Source organism: Rhipicephalus microplus, unplaced genomic scaffold, assembly GCF_043290135.1.
Source record: "Rhipicephalus microplus isolate Deutch F79 unplaced genomic scaffold, USDA_Rmic scaffold_156, whole genome shotgun sequence".
Lineage (NCBI taxonomy): Eukaryota > Metazoa > Arthropoda > Arachnida > Ixodida > Ixodidae > Rhipicephalus > Rhipicephalus microplus.
Genome location: NW_027464727.1, coordinates 412369 through 422000, shown reverse-complemented (window position 1 = coordinate 422000; position 9632 = coordinate 412369). Strand labels below are relative to the sequence as shown.

Genomic DNA, 9632 nt, shown 5'->3' with positions numbered 1-9632 from the left:
CGGCTGACGCGGTTTTTGCCGCCCCGGCTGACGCAGTTCGGACTTAGCATTTTTTGGCTGAGCCTGGCTGGTGGCCCACTCACTCGATCGCCATGTCTGTTAGCCACAGTTTTCCCGGTGGTGCCGCACCCGGGCTCGCCCCGGCTGACGCAGTTTTCGCGCCGCCCCGGCTGACGCGGTTTCGTGCCGCCCCGGCAGACGCGGTTTTCGCGCCGCCCCGGCTGACGCGGTTTTTGCCGCCCCGGCTGACGCAGTTCGGACTTAGCACTTTTCGGCTGTGCCTGGCTGGCGGCCCACTCACTCGATCGCCATGTCTGTTTGCCACAGTTTTCCCGGTGGTGCCGCACCCGGGCTCGCCCCGGCTGACGCAGTTTTCGCGCCGCCCCGGCTGACGCGGTTTCGTGCCGCCCCGGCAGACGCGGTTTTCGCGCCGCCCCGGCTGACGCGGTTTCGTGCCGCCCCGGCAGACGCGGTTTTTTGCCGCCCCAGCTGACGCAGTTCGGACTTAGCACTTTTTGGCTGAGCCTTGCTGGCGGCCCACTCACTCGATCGCCATGTCTGTTTGCCACAGTTTTCCCGGTGGTGCCGCACCCGGGCTCGCCCCGGCAGACGCGTTTTTTTTTTTCTTTCGCCCCGGCTGACGCAGTTTTCGCGCCGCCCCGGCAGACGCGGTTTTCGCGCCGCCCCGGCAGACGCGGTTTTTTGCGCCGCCCCGGCTGACGCGGTTTTTTGCCGCCCCGGCTGACGCAGTTCGGACTTGGCACTTTTTGGCTGAGCCTGGCTGGCGGCCCACTCACTCGATCGCCATGTCTGTTTGCCACAGTTTTCCCGGTGGTGCCGCACCCGGGCTCGCCCCGGCTGACGCAGTTTTCGCGCCGCCCCGGCTGACGCGGTTTCGTGCCGCCCCGGCAGACGCGGTTTTTTGCGCCGCCCCGGCTGACGCGGTTTTTTGCCGCCCCGGCTGACACGGTTCGGACTTTGCACTTTTCGGCTGTGCCTGGCTGGCGGCCCACTCACTCGATCGCCATGTCTGTTTGCCACAGTTTTCCCGGTGGTGCCGCACCCGGGCTCGCCCCGGCAGACGCGTTTTTTTTTTTTTTTTCTTTCGCCCCGGCTGACGCAGTTTTCGCGCCGCCCCGGCTGACGCGGTTTCGTGCCGCCCCGGCAGACGCGGTTTTTTGCGCCGCCCCGGCTGACGTGGTTTTTGCCGCCCCGGCTGACGCAGTTCGGACTTTGCACTTTTTGGCTGAGCCTGGCTGGCGGCCCACTCACTCGATCGCCATGTCTGTTTGCCACAGTTTTCCCGGTGGTGCCGCACCCGGGCTCGCCCCGGCAGACGCGTTTTTTTTTTTCCTTCGCCCCGGCAGACGTGGTTCCCCCCCCCCCCCTCCGTCTTTCTTTTTGTTTTTTTTTTTCGCCGCGGCTGAAGTGGATTTTTCGGTGCCTCGACGCCCCGGTAGTCGCGGTTTTTCCGTTTCCGCACGGCCCCGGCTGACGCTGCTCGGTCACAGTCGCCTTTTGTGGTGATTGCAGACTTCTTGAGCGCGGGTGTTTTTTTTTTTTGTTGTTGTTGTTGTTTTATTACGCATTCGCTCCAGCAGACGCTGTTTAGACTTTTTGTGTCCTCTTTTATCCTGCGACGAGGTGACGAGGTTTATTCGGTGCCCCGCCGCCCCGGCTGAAGTGATTTTTCCTGTCCCGTGCCGCCCCGGCTGACGCGGTTGGGACTTCGCGTTTGTTCGGCCGCCACGGGTTTTGGCGCACTCGCTCGGTTGCTTGTTGTTGCCACTTGTTGCGAACCCAGGTTTCTTGAGCGAGCGCGGGCGTTTTTTCTTCCTTTCTTTCTTTGTTCTATGTGTTAGCGAATCGGCCTTTAATATCACACGAGGACTCACAACCAACAATTTTCAGTTTGAAGTGTAAAAAATCTGCAGGTGTTGACGTAACTGACTTGCCCCGTACCCTTGAGTACATCCATGAAGTTCTCGTAGTACTACTAAATCGCATTATTCCAAGTGGAGAAATTCCCATAAACTTGCAAACCTCTACACGAAAATCGGTGCGCGTGATAAAGTTGAAAATTATCGTCCGATATCAAATGTGCCTTCTATAACACAAATTCTAGGAAAAAAAAAAAAAAAACACTTGTTCGCCGTTTTCTGCGCCGTGACTGGCAGCACTCCGGCGAAGCGAAACGGGGTCGATTCGAGCACGATATCGGCGTCTTTCGACGTGCTCGCCGGCGACCGTCGCACGAGTACGTCGCACGAGCGCGTCTGCCGGGGCGCCGTTTGCGAAGCCGACGCAAAAGTGGGAACCGCCGCTCGGATGATCGCCGCTTTCGGCAGAGTGAGTGTTGGCACTCCGGGGAAGCGAAACAGCGTGAATGCGCCCACGAAATCGGCGTATTTTGAAGTGCCCGCCGGCGACCGTCGCACGAGTACGGTAAACCGCGTCAGCCGGGGCGTAGTTCGGGACGCCGACGAAAAAGTGGGAAGCGCAACTCGGATCTTCGCCGTTTTTGCAGGAGTGAGTGGCGGCCCTCCTGCGAGACCAAGAAGCATCGATTCGTGCACGAATTCGGCGCCTTTCGACGTGATCGCCGGCGACCGTCGCTCGAGTAGGGCAAACCGCGTCTGCCGGGGCGGGCTTCGGGACGCCGATGCGAAAGTGGGAAACGCTGCTCGGATGTTCGCCGTTTTTGGCCGAGTGAGTGCTGGCACTCGGGCGAAGCCAAACGGGGCCGATTACGGCACGATATCGGCGTCTTTCGACGTGCCCGCCGGCGACCGTCGCACGAGTACGGTAAACCGCGTCAGCCCGGGCGGAGTTCGGGACGCCGATGCGAAAGTGGAGAACGCCGCTCGGATCTTCGCCGTTTTTGGAGGAGTGAGTGGCGGCACTCCGGAGAAGCCAAGGAGCGCCAATTAGCGCACGATATCGGCGTCTTTCGACGCGCTCGCCGGCGACCGTCGCACGAGTAGGGCAAACCGCGTCTGCCGGGGCGGGGTTTACGACGCCGACGCAAAAGTGGGAACCGCCGCTCGGATGTTGGCCGTTTTTGGCAGAGTGAGTGCTGGCACTCCGGCGACGCGAAAGAGCGCGAATGCGCCCACGAAAGTGGCGTATTTGGACGTGCGTGACGGCGACCGCTGCAGGAGTACGAAAAACCACGTCAGCCGGGGCGAGCGACACACGGCGGTCTGGGTGCTTATCGCTGCTATTATAGGGGCACCCCGGCAGACGCAGAAAAAAAAAAAAAAAATTTTCGACCTTCTTTTTTGCTGGTCGAGCTCGGGTAACCCAGGTCGCAATGGGAGCCGCGCACGAAAGCGGCGTCGCGAGACGCGTTCGCGGTCGCTAGTCGCACGAGCTCGGCAACCGCGTCAGCCGGCGCGGAGTTCGGGATGCCGACGGCTAAGTGGGTACCGCTGCTCGGATGTTCGCCGTTTTTGGCCGAGTGAGTGCTGGCACTCCGGTGAAGCCAAGGAGCGCCAATTCGTGCACGATATCGGCGTCTTTCGACGTGCCCGCCGGCCACCGCCGCACGAGTACGGCAAACCGCGTCTGCCGGGGCGGGGTTCGCGACGCGTACGCAATAGTGGGAACCGTCGCTCGGATGTTCGTCGTCTTTGGCCGAGCGAGTGCTGGCACTCCGGCGAAGCGAAACGGGGCCGATTCGGGCACGATATCGGCGTATTTCGACGTGCTCGCCGGCGACCGTCGCACGAGTACGGCAAAGCGCGTCTGCCGGGGCGAGGTTTGCGACGCCGACGAAAAAGTGGGAAGCGCCGCTCGGATCTTCGCCGTTTTTGCAGGAGTGAGTGGCGGCCCTCCTGCGAGACCAAGAAGCATCGACTCGCGCACGATATCGGTGTCTTTCGACGTGCCCGCCGGCCACCGCCGCACGAGTACGGCAAACCGCGTATGCCGGGGCGGGGTTGGCGACGCCGACGCAAAAGTGGGAACCGCCACTAGGATGTTCGCCGTTTTTGGCAGAGTGAGTGCTGGCACTCCGGCGAAGCGAAAGAGCGCGAATGCGCCCACGAAAGTGGCGTGTTTGGACGTGCTTGACGACGACCACCGCAGGAAAACGAAAAACCACGTCAGCCGGGGCGAGCGACCCATGGCGGTCTGGGTGCTTATCGCTGCTATTATAGGGGCACCCCGGCAGACGCAAAAAAAAAAAAAAAATTTTTTTCGACATTCTTTTTTGCTCGTCGACCTCGGGTGACCCAGGTCGCAGTGGGAGCCGCGCACGAAAGCGGCGTCGCGAGACGGCTTCGCGGTCGCTAGTCGCACGAGCTCGGCAACCGCGTCTGCCGGGGCGGAGTTCGGGACGCCGACGGCTAAGTGGGAACCGCCGCTCGGATGTTCGCCGTTTGTGGCCGAGTGAGTGCTGGCACTCCGGCGAAGCCAAACGGGGCCGATTCCGGCACGATATCGGCGTCTTTCTACGTGCTCGCCGGCGACCGTCGCACGAGTACGGCAAAGTGCGTCTGCCGGGGCGGGGTTTGCGACGCGTACGCAATAGTGAGAACCGTCGCTCGGATGTTCGTCGTCTTTCGCCGAGCCAGTGCTGGCAATCCGGCGAAGCCGAACGGAGCCGATTCGGGCACGATATCGGCGTCTTTCCACGTGCTCGCCGGCGACCGTCGCACGAGTACGGTAAACCGCGTCAGCCGGGGCGGAGTTCGGGACGCCGATGCGAAAGTGGGAAGCGCCGCTCGGATCTTCGCCGTTTTTGGAGGAGTCAGTGGCGGCACTCCGGTGAAGCCAAGGTGCGCCAATTCGCGCACGATATCGGCGTCTTTCGACGTGCCCGCCGGCCACCGTCGCACGAGTACGGCAAACCTCGTCTGCCGGGGCGGGGTTTGCGACGCCGACGCAAAAGTGGGAACCGCCGCTCGGATGTTCGCCGTTTTTGGCAGAGTGAGTGCTGGCACTCCGGCGAAGCGAAAGAGCGCGAATGCGCCCACGAAAGTGGCGTGTTTGGACGTGCTTGACGACGACCACCGCAGGAAAACGAAAAACCACGTCAGCCGGGGCGAGCGACCCATGGCGGTCTGGGTGCTTATCGCTGCTATTATAGGGGCACCCCGGCAGACGCAAAAAAAAAAAAAATTTTTTTTCGACATTCTTTTTTGCTCGTCGACCTCGGGTGACCCAGGTCGCAGTGGGAGCCGCGCACGAAAGCGGCGTCGCGAGACGGCTTCGCGGTCGCTAGTCGCACGAGCTCGGCAACCGCGTCTGCCGGGGCGGAGTTCGGGACGCCGACGGCTAAGTGGGAACCGCCGCTCGGATGTTCGCCGTTTGTGGCCGAGTGAGTGCTGGCACTCCGGCGAAGCCAAACGGGGCCGATTCCGGCACGATATCGGCGTCTTTCTACGTGCTCGCCGGCGACCGTCGCACGAGTACGGCAAAGTGCGTCTGCCGGGGCGGGGTTTGCGACGCGTACGCAATAGTGAGAACCGTCGCTCGGATGTTCGTCGTCTTTCGCCGAGCCAGTGCTGGCACTCCGGCGAAGCCGAACGGAGCCGATTCGGGCACGATATCGGCGTCTTTCCACGTGCTCGCCGGCGACCGTCGCACGAGTACGGTAAACCGCGTCAGCCGGGGCGGAGTTCGGGACGCCGATGCGAAAGTGGGAAGCGCCGCTCGGATCTTCGCCGTTTTTGGAGGAGTCAGTGGCGGCACTCCGGTGAAGCCAAGGTGCGCCAATTCGCGCACGATATCGGCGTCTTTCGACGTGCCCGCCGGCCACCGTCGCACGAGTACGGCAAACCTCGTCTGCCGGGGCGGGGTTTGCGACGCCGACGCAAAAGTGGGAACCGCCGCTCGGATGTTCGCCGTTTTTGGCAGAGTGAGTGCTGGCACTCCGGCGAAGCGAAAGAGCGTGAATGCGCCCACGAAAGTAGCGTATTTGGACGTGCTTGACGGCGACCGCCGCAGGAGTACGAAAAACCACGTCAGCCGGGGCGAGCGACTCACGGCGGTCTGGGTGCTTATCGCTGCTATTATAGGGGCACCCCGGCAGACGCAGAAAGAAAAAAAAAAATGGGTACATGGCGTGCGTCACCGTGCGGCTTCGCAGCGTTGCCGAAGTCGCCGAGCCCTTCGACTGAGCCGAACGGCGGACAGGGAACGTTGGTCGGCCGTTCTAACCTGTCGGTGCCACGCCGAGACGTCGTTAAGGAAAACCGCGTCGTGGGCCTCTACGACGCCGTCGAGTCGTTGTACGTTTGGTGTCCAGCGTGTCGGCGGCGAGTAGCGGACACGTCGTTCACGACTTCGGTCTTTCGCAGTCGACGCGAACTTGCGGAGAGTCGTGGTGCCTCACGTTTTCGGCAGAAACCGCGGCGGAATTTTCCCGTGCGTGCGCGCACGACCTCGGTGCTGTGCCGTCAGCGTAGTGTTGCACAAACTCGTGGCCTACCCAAGGTGCGGTACGTTTGCGGCCGTATCCTCGGTGGGAATTTCGTGAGTAGGGTCGCAAATTCTACGACCTCGGCGGGTTTGAGAGCGACGTAGACTTGTGGCACGCTCAACATGCCACACGTTTCGGGGCACACCCGCGGTGAAATTTTCTCGAGTACGCTCGTATTAGGGCCCAAGGAGGTCTGGGTACTTATCGCTGCTATTATGTGGGGGTTCTCGTGAGCGGCGTACGCGAAAGCGACCGGGTGTCTGATATGCGGCGGGCTTCGGCCTCGTCAAGCGTGTCCTCGGGTCTGCTCCAGGGGAATCCACGGCAGTCGTCTGCAGCCTCATCCGCTTGATGCGTTAGGGGCTGGTTGTCGGACGGTGCCGTTTTACCACGATATCGAGGTGTGTTCCGTGTCGTCCTCGGGCGATTCAGATGCGAAAGCGCCGAAGACGCGGGCGTGACCCGTCGTCTGGCGGCTTTGCAGTCTCGGCTCCGTTGCTAGTTCCGGCCGGTCCACCGACAGTGCAGCGGGCTTGGGCAACCCGCACGGCGCGACCGAGTCGATGCAACGAAAAAGAGCGAGCATGAACGTGCTTCTTGCCGCACGGCTCCCACTCGTCTTTCGGGAAGGTTGTGCCGTAGCGAGCTCGAACGCCGTCATCTCGGAGTGCAAAATAAGCGTGTTGGGGCGCCTGAAGGTGGCCTCCGCCGCACACAGACTGCGTCCGGCCCGCCGAGGGCGAGGACGGACGCGCAGTCGAACGATTACCTGGTTGATCCTGCCAGTAATCATATGCTTGTCTCAAAGATTAAGCCATGCATGTCTAAGTACATGCCGAAATAAGGCGAAACCGCGAATGGCTCATTAAATCAGTTATGGTTCCTTAGATCGTTTCTTCCTACTTGGATAACTGTGGCAATTCTAGAGCTAATACATGCAGTGAGCCTGGAGCCCTTTGGGTAACGGGTGCTTTTATTAGACCAAGATCGATCGGGTTTCGGCCCGTATTGTGTGGTGACTCTGGATAACTTTGTGCTGATCGCATGGCCACGAGCCGGCGACGTTTCTTTCAAGTGTCTGCCTTATCAACTTTCGATGGTAGGTTACTTGCTTACCATGGTTGTTACGGGTAACGGAGAATCAGGGTTCGATTCCGGAGAGGGAGCCTGAGAAACGGCTACCACATCCAAGGAAGGCAGCAGGCGCGCAAATTACCCACTCCCGGCACGGGGAGGTAGTGACGAAAAATAACAATACGGGACTCTTTTGAGGCCCCGTAATTGAAATGAGTACACTCTAAATCCTTTAACGAGGATCAATTGGAGGGCAAGTCTGGTGCCAGCAGCCGCGGTAATTCCAGCTCCAATAGCGTATACTAAAGCTGCTGCGGTTAAAAAGCTCGTAGTTGGATCTCAGTTCCAGACGAGTAGTGCATCTACCCGATGCGACGGCTCGGACTGAACATCATGCCGGTTCTTTCTTGGTGCACTTCATTGTGTGCCTCGAGATGGCCGGTGCTTTTACTTTGAAAAAATTAGAGTGCTCAACGCAGGCGAGTCGCCTGAATAAACTTGCATGGAATAATAGAACAAGACCTCGTTTCTGTTCTGTTGGTTTTTGGAATACGAGGTAATGATTAAGAGGGACGGACGGGGGCATTCGTATTGCGGCGCTAGAGGTGAAATTCTTGGACCGTCGCAAGACGAACTACTGCGAAAGCATTTGCCAAGAATGTTTTCATTGATCAAGAACGAAAGTCAGAGGTTCGAAGGCGATCAGATACCGCCCTAGTTCTGACCATAAACGATGCCAACCAGCGATCCGCCTGAGTTACTCAAATGACTCGGCGGGCAGCTTCCGGGAAACCAAAGTATTTGGGTTCCGGGGGAAGTATGGTTGCAAAGCTGAAACTTAAAGGAATTGACGGAAGGGCACCACCAGGAGTGGAGCCTGCGGCTTAATTTGACTCAACACGGGAAAACTTACCCGGCCCGGACACTGGGAGGATTGACAGATTGAGAGCTCTTTCTTGATTCGGTGGATGGTGGTGCATGGCCGTTCTTAGTTGGTGGAGCGATTTGTCTGGTTAATTCCGATAACGAACGAGACTCTAGCCTATTAAATAGGTGCGGGGTTCCCAGCACCTTACAACCTTCTTAGAGGGACAAGCGGCTCCTAGCCGCACGAAACAGAGCAATAACAGGTCTGTGATGCCCTTAGATGTCCGGGGCCGCACGCGCGCTACACTGAAGGAAGCAGCGTGTCTTTATCCCTGTCTGAAAAGACTGGGTAACCCGTGGAACTTCTTTCGTGATTGGGATAGGGGCTTGCAATTGTTCCCCTTGAACGAGGAATTCCCAGTAAGCGCGAGTCATAAGCTCGCGTTGATTACGTCCCTGCCCTTTGTACACACCGCCCGTCGCTACTACCGATTGAATGATTTAGTGAGGTCTTCGGACCGATGTCCGGCGCGGCCTTTCGGTTGCGCCGGTCTGTTGGAAAGATGACCAAACTTGATCATTTAGAGGAAGTAAAAGTCGTAACAAGGTTTCCGTAGGTGAACCTGCGGAAGGATCATTAACGGATTGTGAAGGGTGAGCGCCTCAGCTGCGTCTGCGCCCGACACTTTCTGCCGCTGACCCCGTTTGGACGCGGGGTCGGCTTTTCCCCACGGGGCTGCCTGAATGTGGAGCGGCACCCCGTGACAAATTGTTGCGCCCAGCGGACGCCAACACCGCGACCTTGGACGGTCGGCCAGGTGGCGGACGCGGGTACAAACGGCGCAACGCACTCATAGGTCGGCTTTCGACCCGCCACTGCACCGTGGCTCGAAGCGCTCGAAATGCGCGACCCGACCGCTGCGGGACCGCCTAGTACTGTAAACAGGAGCGGCGGAGCGCGAACGGCGAGTCGTGGTTACGTCGGTAGAAGGCGAGGCTGCGCGTTCCCGAAACGCCAGCCGAGTGCCCTCCCGACCGTTCGAGCGTGCAAGAACGAGACCCGACAATCGCGCGGCGACTGCCAAGTACGAGAGGAACGGCACAAGCGTCGGCGGTCGGTCAAGGAACTGGCGATGTGACGGGTCCGCTGTGCACCAGTGCATACCGTCCCGCCGTCCGCGGCAAGCGCCTCCGCGTCCTCGGGTGACGGAGGCTGCCGGTCGGTTCTTGCAGGCGAGGGATCTCGCTGGCACCGGTTCGCGTT

The 9632-nt window shown here is 60.1% G+C and overlaps 1 non-coding gene across 1 annotated transcript; it reads left to right on the top strand.

Annotated features, from left to right (window-relative positions):
• Window positions 1-7193: 7193 nt before the first annotated feature.
• On the top strand, window positions 7194-9008 carry LOC142791292 (small subunit ribosomal RNA). The gene has a single exon (XR_012890141.1). It is a non-coding gene; the product is annotated as a small subunit ribosomal RNA (ribosomal RNA).
• Window positions 9009-9632: the final 624 nt, after the last annotated feature.